At 31.2% G+C, this 20,536-nt stretch overlaps 1 long non-coding RNA gene across 1 annotated transcript; it reads left to right on the top strand.

Moving 5' to 3' along the window:
* The first annotated feature begins 3,123 nt into the window (after positions 1 to 3,123).
* On the top strand, positions 3,124 to 6,348 carry LOC139487118 (uncharacterized). Its single transcript, XR_011655754.1, has 3 exons — positions 3,124 to 3,230; positions 4,667 to 4,721; positions 6,120 to 6,348. It is a non-coding gene; the product is annotated as an uncharacterized lncRNA (long non-coding RNA).
* The last annotated feature ends 14,188 nt before the right edge of the window (positions 6,349 to 20,536 follow it).

Below are 20,536 nucleotides of genomic sequence, written 5' to 3'. Positions count from 1 at the left end.
TTGTTTTGATATAATCATAATGTATAATCAAATCCATCACATTTTACTCAATAAGCACTGCATAATTTTGAATATGTTTAAAAAAATACATGTACATGAAAGAATAAAGGAAGTATACAAACTTTATCAACACCAGTGTTTTTACCTTTTTACTTTCCTAGACTTTTCAATTTGTAAGATCGGAGACACTTCAACTAAGAGTGACTGTTACGCAGTATCTTGGAAAGTGTCAAACAAACATATGGAACTACTCACATATTCGCATGCCTGACTATATAGAGACCATAATGTTTCCTATATATGTCTCTCCGTGCTGTGTTTGGGAAAAGACTTGCAATTAGAACAATAACCATTTTCTGTGTGTAGATGGTCATTTTAAAATGGTTCTTAATGCCAAATTACGATGTTAGCCATATTTCTAGTGTCTTCGAAATACCATACGAGCCAATCCATGTCAAAAGGCACAAAAAGTCCGTTTGATAAACTTTACAGGACGCGTTGTTAACGTTAATTAGAATTTTTTTGAAAAACGATTTATCCGATATTTTTTTTTAGAGTTGTCTCATTTTTAATCATACCACATCTTCTTTTTTTATATGGAATATGATTTGAAATATATGAAATAATTCAGCAAACTCTTTATTTAACAAGGGGGGGGGGGGGGGGGTCAGCACTTGAATGTACGTCTAGCTTACGTACAGCTTTAGGGGAGGAGTAAAGTAACTCTGTTTTATAGATCAAAAGTCTGCTACCAATATTTATTCACACATTTAGAATTTTTTTTTTCATTTTTGTACCTTTTAGCATAGACTGGCTCATATGTCAGTGCTAACGGAGCAAGGTTCACTTGGAGCACATGCACTTATTATTCAAGTATTATAAACATCACTTTCCATAGTAATAGGGTTTATTTATATTAAACTAATAAGATTGAAATTAAAGTTGCACATTCTTTGACAAAAGATATTATTTTGTTAAGGCCAATTAGGTACGTGTTCTCGCATGTCATGTATATGTCTTTTAACACAATTGGCTTCACGAAGTCTCTTACAGGTTATAATTAGATACTTTCATACAGATGGACATTGTTATCATATGCATATAGATCTTAACAAACCATGCATAGTTTGCACATGACAATATTGCTTATAAAATACCCATTTGCATGTTTAACCTAATGTTAAAACCAGTCTGTAAGGGAGATGTAGTAACAGGGAATAAGGAATAGTAAAAAAATAAAATCACAAAAGTACTGACTTGTTATAACATGAGCAACACGACGGATGCCTCATATGGAGCAAGATCTGCGTTACCGTCAGGAGCACATGAGATCACCCCCAGTTTTTTAAGGTGTTCGTGTTGCTCAGTCTTTAGTTTTCTATGTTGTGTCTTGTGTACTAATATTTGTCTGTTTCTCCTTTTCTTTTTTAGCCACGGCGTTGTCAGTTTATTTTCGATTTATGAGTTTGACTGTTCCTCTGGTATCTTTCGCCCCTCTTTTCTGAACTCGGACGAAATTCAAAAAGAAAATTCCCTAATCAAATGGCAAAATAAAAAGTTAAAACACATCAAACAAATGGATAACAACTGTCATATTCATGACTTGGTACAATAAGCCACAACGTAATTTATTATACATATGTAAACTTGCCCCTAACAATTCGATAGTTCACGCTATTTAACATCACAATATATTGCATTACCATTTCTTTTAATTTAAATCAACAGCAAATTCTATCTACTGTCCCCTTCGACATACAAATGACAAAATGACGAATACCACCGTTTACAAGAGTCCTGACTTAATACATGGTATGTCATTCAAATAATTTGTGTGGACAATACTTTTCTTGCTTTCCGGAGAACAGTAGTTTAGAAATCCAATGTCCTATGTTTGTGGTTAGAGTGTTCGGCACTATATGTTTGCACAATTTCAGTGCGGTGCTACCAAAAATGAACCATTTTGGACTGAACAACAGAAAAACAAGTTCAGGAAAAAGCGAACTGACATTGTATATCTCAGCGTATATAAGTCTTTTGTTAGGTAATACTTCAGCTCTTATGTATAACTGCGTGTAAAGCTTTATTAGTACTTTGAGCAGATTTGAACTGAACCTTTTTGATGCTTTGTACCTTAAAAGTTATGACAAATATCAAACTCGATTATTCTGATAACGGCAGATGCAAAAATTGTTGACAAATATCATCAAGTTCGTTAAGGTGCGCTCCACTATGAAATAATTATGTTCCAGTACTCGTATTCGAATATAAATGCCCAACCCATGGTTAAATGAAAACAAATCTACGGCTGCCATGAATTATTTCTGAAGTAACCACCTTGCCGTATAAGTTTACAAAAACCTAGTTGTAAGCAAATTTTTACAAAATACATGTTCATCTTATTAAAAATTTACTCTTTACGAATTAATCAATTATAAAAAGAGTATTAGGAAAAAAGATGTTAAATCAAAAATCCATATTTAAATTTAAAATGTTCATGAATCTAGCGCATTGTAGTAAGCGAGTTATCATACATTTGTATGATATCATATATATTTACAGCTAATGTGATCTTATTAATAAACTAATTGCATTTGAAACCCATATCTTAATTTTTAAATTAAAGCTAAGCTACTACTTTTATTGTTCTTTGTCAAATAATTATTTACTTTTTAAATCTATATTTAAATTTTGATATATATGATAAGCTAAAGAATCTTACCAGGTTTGCTTCATATATTTTCAACTAAGGATCTGATAAAATCAAACTACTGCCTGACTTTGAATTTGCTTGTTAAATACGAATAAGAAAATATGAATTAGGCAATTATGACAACGTTTGTATTCAGTTTTCGATAATCAAACCAGGTACAATGAAAGCAAGTCATAGTTGGTATACAATATAAACAGAAGGTTGGTATGATTGCCAATAAGACAACGCCCAACAAGACACCAAAATGACACATGCATTAACAATTTTAGATAACCTTCAACAATAAACAAAGCCAATACTGCATAGTCATGTATGCTTTACGTGACAAAATCATAGTTTCAATCATGGATACAAATAGAATTGAAAATTTCCAAATAGATAATCGATTCGAAAGTATAAAAGGAATCGACTAACATAGGTGTGAATACATCGAAGGTTTAATTATTCATAAGAAAGAAAAATATACAGATAAATTACAGTTTTGCTGTTTTTATTTTGCCGGATTATCTCTTCGAAGGTAAGTTTTGAACATCCGTAACTACAATTTCTGTAAAAAATAGCATAGTTTTACATTTTTGTTTTGTTTATTTTATTTTTATTTTATTTCATTTTGTTTAGCATGTTCAGTACCAGCAGTTAAACAATATTAAAACTACAAAAAGGTATGGTTTTTTGCTCATGCATTACCAACTAATAAAAAGATTGTGTTTCTTTGTTTAAACATTTATTTGATTTTTATAGTGATTAAGATTGTATAACAAGATTAATAGATTTACCCCAAATTCTGATGTTTTTACCTATCATGTCTGCTTGACAATATACTGGAATGCAATGCGACTGTCATACAAGTGAGGGATTTACTTAGCTATAAAACCAGGATTAATCCACCATCTTCTACAAAAATACATATATGTACCAAGTCAGGAATATTACAGGGGTTTTCAATTTGTTAGATGTGTTTGAGATTATTGATTTTGAAATTGATAACGGCTCTCCTTATTGAATACCTGTGCAGTTCGGTATTATCTATTTTTATTTTTTTAAGCATGTAAATATTAGGTTATCACAATACTTTATCGCCTGTCTTATTAAATCAATTTTAATCTCTCTTAACATTAAGATGTTATGCTTTCAATTCAATGAATCCTTTGTGAATACGTGTTCCAATAAGTTAATACAGACATTAAAGATAATCTCAGAGGGGTATTACAAGAACAGTATGCAGATACACAGTGAAATGACACTACGGAGAACTGGAGAAACCATATTCACTACCACTTTGATGCACTTAACAAACTTGAACAATAGTATTGATAAATAACATCTGACAAGTAGTTTGTGATTAAATAAAAATATTTGAAAATCATAATACAATAAATTAATGTTATTTGTCATTTGTGGCGGCTCTTCGTCAATTGTGGGTCATAACTTGTGGAATGTTTGAAATGAATTTGGCATTGGTTCTTTCATGTAATCGGCACCATCAGCTCAATGCATATTTTTTATTGTGTTTTTTTTTTTATTAAATTTGTTTATATAATATTTTTGATTGATAATATTGTAAATTACTCAAAGCAGTCTGCTGACGAATTGATTAATAACATGAATAGTAAGCGAGCATCATGCATAATGTTAACATACCAGTATAGGAAGTCTGTTGTACATTATGTATAGTACTGATTCAGCACAATGCATTTATAGATCAAATAAAATCAATGCCCGCGGAGCTGGTCAGTATTTCTGTTTCGATAAAATTTAAGAATTTATTTCTTGAAATAAAATTGTGTTTCTATATCTGGATATTTATTATTTGATAAACGTAACATAAGTTCTAAAAAAAAATATCCTTTACATGCAAAACAACCATAGGAAAGTAAATACTGATAACTGTTACTCAAATGATGAGAACATTGTGAATATTTCCGATTCATGTTGATCACATGTTTCTTTCAGAATGAATCAATAATAAAGTAAAAGGCAAAAGACGAATTCCCTGATGGGAGTAAAGGTGAGTTATTTATCATTTAAAAATAATTACTCATCTGTATCAAATGTTACTTTTACAGTCGTGATGATAGGAGTAATTAATCATGTTCATACGGAAACGGAAAATTTGTGGTTCGAAAAATGTACAGAATGTCTACGTGTTTAGATTCTGTATCCCATAAATACCACGTTCTGTCAAATGAATTAATGTATCATACGTTAAAAGGAATCTATGACTTATATGTATCGTATACATTATTCAAATAATTGAATTTATTTCAGAAGTATAGTTACAAATACAATTTGAAAAATAGGTTTGTGTGCGTGTATTTAAAATAAAAAATGCATCTTGTATATTAAATGAAGTACATCACTAACTCATGGCCCCGTTGCTTTTTATGTTCCTCTATTTCAAGCAGACATGACTCTTTTGTTTAAAGATTGAATACAGTGACAAGTATTGCATGACAAAGCAACACTTTATGGTGTCATGTACTGAAAAAAACATACATTTAATGGCATAACATAAAGAAATGATTCCCGGAACTTCTGAAGTACCAAAATAAGTAATTCAGATCTGACAAACAGAAAAATGTACCCTCTTTTTAAGGAAGCTATTAAATCAAGAGTTCCAAATGGTGAAGTTGAAATCATCTCTTGGTGAATTTTACGGACGCAATCACTAGTTGGTTGACCGTTATGGATTAACTGTTTCACAAATGATATAAATGTGATGAGATAAAAAAAAATGAAAGAAAAAAACACATGCATGATTTTTCTTATTAGTTGTTAGTGGCTTTGAACTATCTGTCAGATAACTGCGAGTACTCTCAGATCTGTTCCTAGTGTCTTTTTGTTGTCGGGATGTACAAGTACCCGGCCACGTTTAATTGTATTTTTGTCCATCTGATGAGTTTAACCTTTTTCTACTGATTTTGATATTTCGTTCTTACGTTGTACTGTTATACCACTGTCCCAGGTTAGGGGGATGGTTCGGATCCCGCTAACATGTTTAACCTCGCCACATTATTGATGTATGTTCCTGTCCCAAGTGAGGAGCCTGTAATTCAGTGGTTTAGTTAGTTTTTTCGTTTGAATTGGTTTACATTGTCATCTAGGCCTTTTATAGCTGACTATGCGGTATGGGCTTTGCTCATTGTTAAGGGCCTACGGTGACCTATAGTTGTTTGTGTCATTTTGGTCTCTAGTGGACAGTTGTCTCATTGGCAATCATACCATATCTTCTTTTTTTTATACATAATGTAAAAGTTACCGTTTCTAAACATGTAAATGCGATGATTCTACTAACAACTGAATAATGATATTTTTAGCTGGCTGTGACATACTTTTTGTTGTATTAGATGTAATATATGTGTATCTTTCTGCCTCCTGTGTATGAACGTTTTCATTTTATTTTCAGCTAGAAAGAAAACCTATTGGAAAACGGTCCTGATGGGGGACCTTAAATCTCATCACAACAACAGTCGTCTAGTGGGAGAACGATATTAACCTCTAGGAATGAAGATTCATATAATACTTCCACGTTTCACAAGTGTCGTTTGACTTGCTTGGCTTTATTTTTTTTATAAAAGAATATATTTTTTTTAGTTTTTTAGTTTTAAGTAATAATTATAAAAACAAATGTGTGTCACATTATTATTTTGTTTCCTTCAATTACACATATCAAGGAGTTTCATAAATACTGATAGTTTTAAACGTGCAGAATGCATGAATAAAGGCAACAGTAGTATACCGCTGTTCAAACTCACAAATCCATGGAAAAAAAACAAAATCGGGGTAACAAACTTAAACTGAGGGAAACGCACCAAACATAAGAGGAGAACAACGACACAACACTACAATGTAACACACACAGAACGGACCAAGCATCCGACAATACCTCGAGAATAAAAAATATAACATCAAAACAAAATACATGAATTTGGGATAGACAAGTACCGTTACACGTCCTATCGCAATGTGAATATACACTCAAAAATAAAAGAAAACAAACGACGCAACGTTAAAATGTAACACACACAGAAACGAACTATAATATAACAATGGCCATATTCCTGATTGGTACAGGACATTTTTAAAGAACAAAATGGTGGGTTGAACCTGGTTTTGTGGCATGCCAAACCTCGCACTTTAATAGCAATGTTAAATATAACATTGAAATGACGACATAATATTACAGGACTACAATACAAATAAATAGGAGAACGTATTAGACAAAGAAACACATGATTAATGGATAACAAAAAGCATCAGGTTCAAAATTCAATACGCCAAAAACGCGCCTCGTCCACACAAGACTCACCAGTGACGCCCAGATATCAAAGATCGAAAGTGAAAAAAAGTACAAAGTTGTACAGCACTGAAGATCAAAAATTGAAAAAGGTTATGTCAAATACGGCTATGTTTTTATGCTTGGGATTAGAACATCCTTATCATTTATAACAATTTATGCTATTGCAAACAGTAAATTTTATTAAATGAATATAAAAGATATTCATAATGAAACTGAAGTATTAACTAATTACAGAAAACAAACACGAATACATAATGCAAAGACCAACACAGAATAGACACACCTGACTCAGTCCAGGCCTCAACGCTATAAATCATAAAAATGACATCACATACGATGATGAAAAGGCACAACAAGTACGTCACATTTGGATTTATGAAATTTCACAGCAGATCATCAAAAAATGAAAAATTACGTCACATTTGAATGAATAAGATAGAATTAGGATTGATTTAAGATTATATTTGAACTAAATCATGTAAATACTGATATTGCATTTAATAACAATGCACATTTTAATACTTATTAATAGCAAACTAAGGTAGCAATTAACTATATTATAAAGCTATGTCCGGTTTTCTAACTTTAAACGTAAAATATCGTACTGATTACGTTGAACAAAATCAAATCTAATAAATGAATGCGGTGATTAATTTTCTTTACCATAACACATAAATATAATAGAAAAGACGTTAACACATTTGACAAAATCCGATGAGAATTACAAATATAACATTTAATGAATGGCTATTATTTATTTTGAATTTATTGAACCATAAAATTAATTTTTGACTCTTCACATTGAATAATCCGCGAAGCGGATTATGTAAAATGTGAAGAGTCAAAAATTAATTTTATGCGTCAATAAATTCAAAATAAATTATTGCCATTCATTATAAATAAATTTCTATCAAAAATAAGGCTCAAAGAACTTTTTATATTATTTATATTAACCAAAACAACGTACACACATGTTGGCGTATGAATACACAACGTCAGAGTGGGCGTGTCGCCATAAAAATTGACAACATTGAAAATAAAACTAATACTTTTAACCAATCAGAAGACAGTAAATACACCAAATTTATTTATTAAACATTTGAACCAAATACATGAATTTGGGATAGACAAGTACAGTAACACGTCTTATAGCAATGCGAACTCACACTCAGCAAAACAGTCACAATCGGGAATAAGTCACGTTTGGTAATTAAAAGATTAGACGACATAATGACAAACTACAATCTACCATGTGGTAAACATGTCCTTAGCTAGTTTGGTCAAAGACACATCGTGTGAAACTCTTTCTTCTGAATCAAAGTCCACATTCTAAGAGAGATTTGATCTATGTCTATCAATCATTATTTCATACTAGTATATATTTTCCGATTTGATAAAAAAAAAAAAAACATTCAATGCTTCTACATGTATATTGAAGAAATAATTGATGGAAGCCATAGCTTTGTTGGAAAATTACACATGGTCTGGCCTAAATTTTTTAATTTTATCAGGGCTTCCATGAATCATTTCGATTTTAATAGAACAAATTAGGTCATTAAAACACCGAGACGAGGGTGGGTATGCCATGTGTGGCTGTTTTTTTTTTTTCTCCCCGGTAGATAAAGCTAAAAAAATCTAATAAATTTGTAGCTTGCATGAACTATTTCATAAATTACCATTAGAACAAAATGTGCTAAATTATTTTAAATTTCAAACCAAATGTTTATCAATTTTAATATCATGTTTTCTTGTAAGCTACCATCAAATCCAAAGTTGAAATTTTGTAACTAATCAGTCGCCATGTTGCCGACATGCTGAAATCCGTAATTAGGCGAAAAATGCAAGAGCATAGAAAATAAAACAACACCTACCCCAAACATCCATTTAATATGAAATTATACGAATTTCGATGATTCCGGTAACGGAAAAACCTTCAGCTTTAGCAATTTCTTTTGTACGACGCCTTGTTTTAAAATGACTTAAGGGGGCTCGCGGGTCTAAATCAACTTTTTTTTTCTAGTATAGGATTTCCCCTTTTTTTCCATGATTAAACTTTATCTTATACCTAATAGAAATATTAAATACAAATATGGGGTCTCCGTAAGAAGCATACATTTGTGTTAATGTCCTTTTTTCTGTTGATCTAATAGGATAAATATTGGTAATATCGAAAAAAAAAGTACTAAACTACAGAAATCGCTCAAATTTTTTAATTTTTTAGTTTATGTACAAACAATAATAAAAAATATAGGTCACCGATGAGTTAAAAAATATGTTTCAATTTAAACGTCCAACAATGACATTTTTGCACCAAAGGGAGATAATTTGGGTCTTTTTCAATGCTATAAACATTTTTAAAGTCATCTGTGGCCAAATCGATTTGTCTGGGTGATTTTTGTACCATATTATAAAGTAATAACTAATAGTGTAATAAATAAAATTTGTAATGAAAAAACAAATGTTTGATTGTTTGCCGATTTTTTTATACCCGTGAGCCTCCTTAATTGCACCAAAATCATTCATAGACTTTCGCAGAATTTTATTATAAATAGATTTTGGAGATTTCTCCAAATTCTTGTGCATTAATTCTTTATGTTATGCATCCAAATAAATAAAAGTTATGCAGTCTTTTTAATTTCAATGTTAATAACAATATACTCGGCATAGCGTATGGATATAGGTTCCGATAAATGTTAAAATTTGACGTCACATGATTAGATTGGTACAAGGTTTCCTTGTTTTTATGATCTGATTAGGTTATACTATTAAACCAAGAGTTAGAAATGGTGAGGATGAAATCACCCCTTAGTCCATTTTACAGACACCATCACGAGATGGTTGACCGTTATCGAGTATCCGTTTCACAGATGCTTTCGGATTACTTCTTATGTCGTAACTACAATATCGTTCCCTTGTCACGAATATGACCTTCTAACATAGACTATTTAACGAATTTGTAATATAATGAACAATATGTATATATAGCAATATATATATATATTAGTAATATGAGCATAATATACCACATTTGGAGCAGGACCTTTTTACTCTTCCGGAGCACCTGAGATCATCCCTAAATTTTGGTGGGATTCGTGTTGGTAAGTCTTTATTATTCTATGTTGTGTCTTCTGTACTACTATTTATCTGTTATTCTATTTCATTTTTAACCATGTCCTTGTCAGTTTGTTTTCGATCTATCAGTTTGGATGTCTCTCTGATATTTTTTACCCCTCTTTTGTACGAATCTCTGCCTGTTTAACCTTCAATCAAAACAGCTATAATTTAGAAAAAGACTTCTAGTTTATGATACTTTCATTGACTGGTTAAGTATAGTATTATAACATAACAGTGTACATTAGATGAGTATCGTGAAACAACTTTTATGTCATGGATAAACATACAATTGATAACATTGTTAACAATTTTACAGACAATCCAATACGCAAAAAGTGCCGGTATGATTTTTATCTTTGTAATTGATATGTTTTTTACACTTCATATCGTCCCTTGATATTTTCAGGTATGTAGATTGTCAACATATGCTCAAAATGACTAACACATATTTATTTGTGCAAACATTCATAACTTGAATTTAGAAATGACAAACCTTAAGGTTTCAGAGAGGCAGCACAATTTTAAACTGATGAACAGTTGCTAGGGCTCAGGAAATGGGGATATTGTGACGTACATAAATTACGAAACATATCTAAGGTTTACATAACAAAAACGACAATTACAGTGCATTGCAAACGTTGGTTATACTACAGATTGCATAATCATATCATTGCAATAGTATTAATTGCTTCATACAACTCATGGCAACGACTAACAGGGGATTAACATGTTAATGCAATGTACGTGACCGTTGATAGCACATGACATTGTTTTGTGTCAAGGACCTTATCAGACTGAAAATTTCCATGTTAAATAAAGTAAAATGAAATCAATGCTATAAATATATTATTAAAAAGATAAATCCAGTGCGTCATTTGAGTTAGTTGTTACGGTAAGTTAACTCTTTTTTATTCTGTTATTTTATTTACAATTTGTTGTACAGGGTAATATAACTGAGTATATTATACTTTGTTCACAGTTTGATTAATTTTAATTGAAAAAACGTTGAACGTCTTTAGATTATCCTCCTCGTAAATCTACTTCTTTAATGAATGTACATCTGCTTTGGAATATCTATGTTAGCGACACAAAGGAGAATTAGACATTTAGCTTGAAACTAAGCAATACGTAACACCCAGGCAGTAAGTCTTGTTGCCTGGAGGCCTTTTACATATTAATCTTTATTCGTAGGGGTTTATTTCAAATCTTAGGAAATATGTTCATGCATAAATCTTAATGTCTACATTTAAATACCAGTTAATGCAAATACATTTTTTCAAAGTTTATAAATAGTTGGTACATAATTACTTGATCATAAATGGCGAATGAATTATCAACTACTTTATAATGCCACTTGTTTTATCACTTTAGTTTTTAACTCGAATATAACTGGGCTTTACATTTACGACGATTGTCATTTTGCAATGTAGGTAGTGCAATAAATATTTGGAAAACATCAAATAAAATAATAAAAAAAGGTTATCGGGTTCCTATCTATGACTCAAAGTCAGTACATGTACAATAATTTTTTTAATTTTAACATATCTTTATTCACCCGTCAACTGTATCATCAACAATTGCTATTGTTTTTAGTCCAGTTTTCAGTACTAAAAAGAGCCTCCCCCTTTTTTTTTACCTGAAATTACGAATTTTACAATAGAAAAACAACTGTGGTATTCTTGCTATCTTGTATACCTGTACTCAAAACAAAGTATCCTTCCAAATTCTCTATATTTAATGATTTTTAGCATTCTCAACTGAATAAACTTCCGTGTGTGGTAAGATATTTGATTCAATATTATTTCATTTCTTGTAGCTTATTATTAATGAATGCCTGCTCAACAGTTGACACCTTTGACTATATAGTATTTAGCTAAAGCTCAAAGAAAAAAAATAAACAAATTATCAAATAAACAAATTAAGTATGAATACGTATGAGTCAACTATAAAATCCTTGCTGCATGTTGGTTCAATGTTCGTTATTATCTAAGTTTATAGATAAAGTTTAAATTTGTTTGTTGGTTTTTTCTTTTACAATGTGTTTCAAATTGTGATATACCAAGGATGTTAGTTCATATATAATATGGATTTTGTCCATAATTAAAGGCCTACAATTGTTCAAATGTTTATCCTGAAGTATTCTAAATTGTTGCATATTCGGCAATTATACCATATCTCTTTATTCAAATACTTAACATACACATGTATGATAGCTGGCTGGCTGTACCATTATAATATCTATTTTAGATATACAGAGCTAGCAGGAAAAAAGTCCTGATGGGGGACGTTAAATTCCGTCACTTTGACATGTAGTCTGGTGGAAGAACGTCTCAGGCTTAATTGTGTACTTTAGATTTTGATTTATTTCTGATTTTGATGACCAAGTTTTAGCTTTTGAATCTGTGTTACTGACGGAGGATAGATAGTGAATCGCTATGTAACATATTATATTGAAATTATTAAATACAATAGATATCATATGTTAACCTTTCCATTTTTTATAAAAACAATAATGTTTATGATAATAAGAAACCCAACAAATTTAGACATGTCTTGTGGTAGATCATAAATCTGTAGGTGCTTTCAGCAAAGTTATTTAATAATAAATGTATTGTTATCTACTTTGCAAAAAATATCGGAGCTCCTTATTTTAATAACGATAATAACGTAAACAGTCGGAAATTATGTGTAAAGTAATTCATTTTGCAAAAAAAAAAAAAACGAATGTTATTGCTCGAACGTTATATTTAAAAACAAACAAAATAATCGTCATATAGAATGTTAAAAAATTGAAAATAGAAGAGGGACGAAAGATACCATAGGGAGAACAATACTCATATATAGAACATTGACTGACAACACCATGGCTACAAATAAAAAGACAAACACACAAATAATAGTACAGAAGATATAAAATAAAAAACTAAAGACTAAGCAACACGAACCCAATCAAACACTCAGGTGGTCTCGATGGGTAAGCATATCCTGCCCCACATGTGTTTATTCAGAAATCATTTACAAAATTGTATTTAAATTAGAAATATAATAGCAAAATCTACATGCAGGACGAAAAATAAAGCAATACTTTTACATGAGAAGTCTGTCAAATTAGTCAAATGGTTTGAAGTACAAAACAAAATTGTCTTTATTAACATAAACGAACTTTGTAGATTCCTCTGCTGAAATCTGCTGCAGCTCAACAATAGAACAATGCACCATGTTAGTTAATTCAGGTCAGCGTCATTTTCTGGTCCTTCTACATAGTTTCTGTTCTTGCGATATCAGTAATCTTCAACATTATAATGTTAAATGACATAATCTACCGACAGGGATTTCTTAATTCATTAGATAGAAGAGAAAATATCTTTTCACTGATAGTCAAGAAAATGACATTTTGAAATTTGAAGTAGCAGCGGTAAGTTTTTGAATAGCGAATTTTTTTTGGAAATTTATATCCCAGGTGTAGGTACATCGGTATATTCTGACTAAGTTGTGGGAAGTGGTAATTTCAAAATTTGAACCGTCTTGGTTGTTATAGATTCTAGTACTTAGACAAGGAATATATTGGTGTAAAACTGAACAAGTTACTGTAAATTCAGAAGTTGTTGCGTTCATTTATTATAGCGATTTGATTATTTTGGACTAAAAGACGATTTTAATTTTTGCAACTAGTACATTGACCGAAAACCTGTTTAATTCACTGATACAACATTTTCATATGTCTATTGTATATGGTGCTTATCAGTTGAGCTTAACATCTGCATGTAATCATCTTGGTCAATGATTAATATTATCTAAATGATGTGTCAATACGATTTGTTAAAATTGCTTTGGAAATTCCCAACAAATGTTGATATAAAAGGCCGTTAGAACATCAAATATTTACTTTTATTAATTTCGTGATAGGAACTGCAAAAATTTTGCTTTTACTGTCCTTGTCATTGCACGTCGACAAGGTTCAGGTAAGAGTTATTTTGTAACTTATTCACATTAGTTTGTCTTTATTCAATTTGATTACATCTTCCATAATTTGGTAAAGTGCGATATTTCAAAATAGTTCTTTAATAGAAGCCCACCCACAACATCATGATGTATTTATCAGTTCTTTTGTTCCGACGTTGGAAAGTTCCGGGTGGAAAAAAAAACTAACTAGCCAAAAAGTTCCAGAGGAACTTATTAACTAGTTATTTTGTTCTTTCTCTGGTTTAAAAGTTCCACCGTAACAAAGTGACTAGTTGAAAAGTTCCAACGGAAAATATCAACTAGTTAAAAAGTTCCTTTTTGTCAAATGAGTCACAACCGAAACTTACAATCTAGCCCAAAAGTTCCATCGGAACTTATCATCTAGTCACACAGTTCCATTTGGAGAATTCGTGCAAAGTAAAATAACTGAATAATTTCTAATTTATTGGTAAACATTAATCTTAAATTAATATTTTTAAAAGTACCCACACGAGAAGAAGGTATTATTCCCTCTCTTGAGGTTACTATGAATACTAAATGTGCATGTTAATGCAACTTATTCCGTTTTATGTGAGCTATGAAATACAACTTAAATTTTGCTAACTTTTTGTTCTGTTCAGCCAGAACTATTCAACTAGCTACATTGTTCCGGGACTTTTCAACTAGCTACTTTTTTCCGGAACTTTTCGACTGCACTCGGAATAAAACAACTAGTTAAAAAGTTCCGCCAGAACAAAGTAACTGACGGGACATAGTGACTAATACATACCTGTCTATTTTGTCGTAAAATTCCCCTAAAATTTTCAACCTTTTGTTTTACTTCATTCGATTGATAAACGTTCGCTCTGCATTCTGTGTTGTTTTCATAACACGAATTCTAAATCCGTTCACCCTAGGTGTATTTGAACTTCTGGGAAAGAAAGAGAGGAATATAACATGTATCAGCGGAATACTTAAACTCACATTAAGAAAACATACTAACAACGATACAACAGAATACAAAACAAAACGGAAAGATTTTTTTAGGACTAAACACCACGGAAGTCCATCAAATGGGATGATGTCCAGTAACCGAGAATTCCTTTCTGCGGAAAGAAAAAAAAAATAAACAATTGAGTCCATCCCCAATTTTTTTAGAATGAATGAAATAGACTCGACCAAAATGTTGATAACCTTAAGTCAGATACCAGAGGTTTTACAACGTACACAGCTACTTTTGCATATGTACTACTTATGTACTTAAAATCTGTAGTACTTGAAAATATTTAGTACTATTTCTCTACTGTAAAATTATTGTAATGAATATGTACTTTTTTTTTCGAGTACTTGACTGTACTTCAAATATTGGTACAAAATTAATACCAACAATGATCACAGTATTACATGTTTGAACATCATAACTATAAGATAATTAAAATAGACAAACTTTCAAAATGCTGAAAATGTATCTGTGTAACCTGTATCTGTAGTACTTAAATTTCAAGTAATATCAAGAACTGTAAAATTCAGGTACCTAAATATTACAATAATTTTAAAGTAACACAATAGTACTGAATATTAAAAGTAGATTTCCAGTACTACACATGTTTGGTACAGAAATAGTACCTATTTAAAAGTAGATGTGTACACTATACGTCTATCAAGTCATGTTATCTGTTAACCGGTATTTGCATAGTTCATTGTATGATAGAGATTATGCCATGTGTCACTTATCCTATCAATATATAGTTTAATATAGTGCGGGAAGTTTACATATTCAAAGTTCTATTGTTTATTCATTCATTACTTTTATAACTCTGATATATCATCCTATACTTGTCTATTTTAAGAAATCTAATTAAAAAGATACAATTGTATATTTGTAACTAAGTATTTTTTTCCATATTTTTCTATTTGTTGCAGGTTCTGGATATAGAAGATATGTGCAGTATAACCGTTCAATGAGTACGACGGTAGACACGGCGGCTGTGTGATTTGTTCTATTAAGAAAGGAAAACAAATATGAATGAAAGCCATTGCAGATAATACATGTGCCTTTAACATACTCAATTTTTACATGCAGTCTTTGCTTGGGTCAATATGGCATTCCAGTTTTTCGATTTTTTGACATATTGTGAATTTAGATTCAATTGGAATAACCAAACAATATGAAAGTAGATTGATTGACTTCAAGTTAATATTACATTTACATAATTAAAATGTTTTGAATATTACTTTCGAGAAAATCACTGTTAGCATTGATACAAGCAGTTGGTTCAGATTTTTTTTGTCCTTTCAGTCATTATTAAATGTCTACATTCCGAGCTGATTTAAACAATTTGCATCCTTATTTTGTTAAAAGATCGTCAAACCTATTATTGATTAGGGAGGTACATTATGTCAACATGTTACATGGGTCCTATTTTTGTCGTGGTTTATACGAGTAACATATCACACATTCGAAAATTGATACAACATTTAATTATTATTGTTTTGTGATTTAGATTTCTTCAAAAAATTACGACAAGACGAACGCTTTGAAAAATAATCTAATAAAGTGTTTTTAGCATTTCTACATAAATTGGTAGTAGGTTGGTATCTATTAAAACGTTGAATTTCACTGCAGTCGTTTGCACCTGTCGTAATAGTTACAAAAGGTATCAGGCGTATAAGAGTATACGCCACACGCACATTTAGTCTATATAAGTCTCATCAATCACGTTAAGATACAAAGAAGTGTGAAAGCTAATACAAGTAAAAAGTTGAAGAACATGAAAAGGTGTACATTTAGGAGAGCTTCTAAATTTTGTGTCCCTTTGAACGGATACATAATGAAAAGTATTGCAAATGGTCATATTTCAAATATCAAATAAAATAGATATAATATGTTGAACTTTCCTTCTATCATAAAAACAATAAGGTATGAATTGTTGCATTGGTGTAGACTCTCATCATCATCATCATCATCATCATCATCATCATCATCATCATCATCATCATCATCATCATCATCATCATCATCATCATCATCATCATCATCATCATCATCATCATCATCATCATCATCATCATCATCATCATCATCATCATCATCATCATCATCATCATCATCATCATCATCATCATCATCATCATCATCATCATCATCATCATCATCATCATCATCATCATCATCATCATCATCATCATCATCATCATCATCATCATCACCATCATCATCATCATTATAGCTGGAGGGGATTTTAGTGTTCATACAATAGATGGATACCATATCGTTTGTTCATTTTTAAAGAGTTAAAAATATTCCTTTGGTTTATTTAAACTATGTGTATGTACGAAGTCACCTCAATATGAACACAAAAGTACAAATAAGATTTTAATAGAATTTAATGAGATAGAAACCCCAGTTAACAAAAATCCATTGCTAAAAGACAACGCATGATTCTAAACAACAGAGAACTTTCTGACAAAATATTGCAAGATCATTTCAATATTGTCCTTAAATGCACTTCAATCGTATGCCATTGTCAAATGAATGGCTTACCAGTTAAAAATCGGTAACTAAACCGTTTCACATAAGAAGGTCGTATGCTCTAAAATAAAATGTCAAAACCTGGACTGTCTATATGAATAAAAATATAAATACATTATGCGATATACAATCACTCAACATTATAACGATATTTTTAAGACGGTCATTATTGTTGACTTGCATATAACTCTCATAATGGACTCAATGGTATCTTTGTTTTAAATTGTTTGTTCTCCTATGGCACGAATTTCTCAATATGAATACTGATATAGAAGAAATTATTATTTACTCTACACATAAATGATATACAGCGGAACGGTTGACCGAGGTTTTCCTAGATAGTTTGTTGCGAGGCAAACTGTCTTCACCTTTCAAATATGCCCTGAATTGCAGTCTACATTTCCCAGTCCGACCTCTTATGTCGTACCATCTACAAGACCTACCATTCTCGTCATTTGTATTTCTGTTTTCGTCCTGAATATACGCGACGTTTAGCAATGAATATAGTACCAATTCATCATTCAAACATGTAAATGACAAAACAATGTAAAATGCCTGTAAAACATTGATCTGTGTCAAATCACCTGATGCAGATACAACTTAAATTCAATTGATTATATTGCAGATGAAAGGTAAATTAACAGAAGTCTTGCCTATGGTACAACTGATCTGATCACAATTGATATGAAACAAGTTTATAATGTCTAGATTGTTTATACCGGTAACATATGTGTGTATCCTTTGACATAACAACTGTACTTGACTTCTAAGTCTCACACTCCGATGAAAGTTAAATACATTTATTGGACAATTCCTCATGACTTTGGTAAAGCCTTAGGTTGAGATATGAGTTAGCCTTAGGTTGAGATATGAGTTAGCCTTAGGTTGAGCTATGGATTAGCCTTAGGTTGAGATATGAGTTATCTACTTATCTGGTAATGCGTCATGTTCAATAACAGTGACAATTTCTTGTTGTAGAGATAACATGACGAGTGTTGGTATGGTTCTTGTTGGTCAGCTTTTTGTTTCCTATGTAACAGTTGTGTACTGTAATTTGATTGGTTCGAATTGGCTTTGAAATGTATAACCAGATGTGTTTACCAATTGAATCCGATGGATAAAAGATAAAACAGCAGCGTACATTATTTCTCAAGGTCAAGGGCCTACGTTTGACTGATATAGATGTATACATAGGAATCCACGCCTGGTCTTATACCTCGTGAAAAGAAATTGATACCACTTATGCATTGTAAAAAATCTTTGCAATGACTAGGACAGGTATCAAAGTAGAAAGTTGGCATTGTAAAGTTTTTGTTTCTGTTCAATAAATCCTTATTTCAAACGACAACCAAACAAATCCTTCAAATTCTTCGTCTCGTCGTCCTATCTCGCTGATCTCTCATGTTTGGTTTTAAATCTGGGAATTTTCCATGACATTCAAGAAATATTTGTCACTCGGCGAAAAGCAAGCAGTAATCTCTTTCAGCCACGGTTAATTTAGGTATTGTGTACGCTAATCTTAAAAAAAAAAACAAAAAAAAAATTTAAAAAAAAACCACTGCATACAGACTTGACAAAATAATTGATAACACGTTTTGTAAGCAAATATACAGATTCAGGTTTACAAAAAAAAATGCAAAATTGTATGTACAATAAAAAGAACATTTTTTAAAAACATTTTAAATTTTCATTTCCCTTATTAACATTTATATTTAGTTCTGATTGATTGGAAATAAAGTTGTTTATGTAAAGTCTACCTTATACTATCACCGCGGTTAAGAAGAGTTAGTTATTCTCAGTCTTTAGTATTCAATGAAAAAAATTTGAGGGCTTTTTTACGGGGTTTCTTCCATTTCTTGTCATGACGATGTAAATTATTATTCTACTTGTAAGTTTTGAACATTTTTTGGTTCATGGATGTCTTCACCATTTACACATGGCCACACTAGTCTGCATGTTTTTCCATCAATATGTGGTTTCTTTCATTAAACGGGAGATACACACGAATACAATTTAAAATAACATGTAAAAGAATGTGATTAATTGGTTAATTGTGCAGTGGCAATACGCCCTTTCAATTTTCAGTCAAAAATGAATAAACAATGCGTACATTTTAGCCTGCAGGAATAATAGAGGACAAGGAACTGACAAGTGAAAGAAATGAGATACTTTTTGTCAACGAGACAGCAACCAAACGACACATAATAAAATCACTATCAAGGAAACACATATGACTAAAGTTTTAATATCACCTCAAACATATTTTATAGATTTTGAAAAATGTTCTGAAATATATATTTGGAGATTTTATAAGAACCATAACGACAAAACCAGTTAGTGTAGGTACACTAATAACATCGTCTTAGGAAGACAGATAAGAAGTAAGCAATATCCTTGAACTCTACTTTCGCTATATAGATGACGTTCTGTCACTAAATAATTCAAAATTTGGGGAAAATATTGAATGCATCTCTCCCATCAAACTAGAGATAAAGGATACAACATATACAGTAAAGTCGCCTCATATCTTGACTTACATCTAGATATTGACAATGCTGGTCGGTTGAAAACAAAACTTTACGACAAAAGAGATGCTTTCAGCTTTCCAATTGTGAACTTTCCATTTCAAAGAAGCAACATTCCAACAGCACCTGCATATGGGGTTTATATCTATCCAAATAGTAACGATATTCCCGTGCTTGCATTTTCTATCATGATTTTCTTGATAGAGTGTTGCTGCTCACAAGGAAGCTATTTAACCAAGAGTTTTAAATGATGAAGTTGAAATCATCCCTTCGTAAATTTTACGGACACCAATACGAGTTGTTTGACTGATTTTGAATAACCGTTTCACAAATGATATCAGATATGTTTCTTACGTCGTAACTTCAATCCGCCGTCTTTTCATGAATGTGACCTACCGGATTAAACTATT

This window comes from Mytilus edulis, chromosome 8 (assembly GCF_963676685.1).
Source record: "Mytilus edulis chromosome 8, xbMytEdul2.2, whole genome shotgun sequence".
NCBI classification, from domain to species: Eukaryota; Metazoa; Mollusca; class Bivalvia; order Mytilida; family Mytilidae; genus Mytilus; species Mytilus edulis.
Note: the sequence above shows the minus strand (reverse complement) of the source record. Positions and strands in the feature narration are given on the sequence as shown.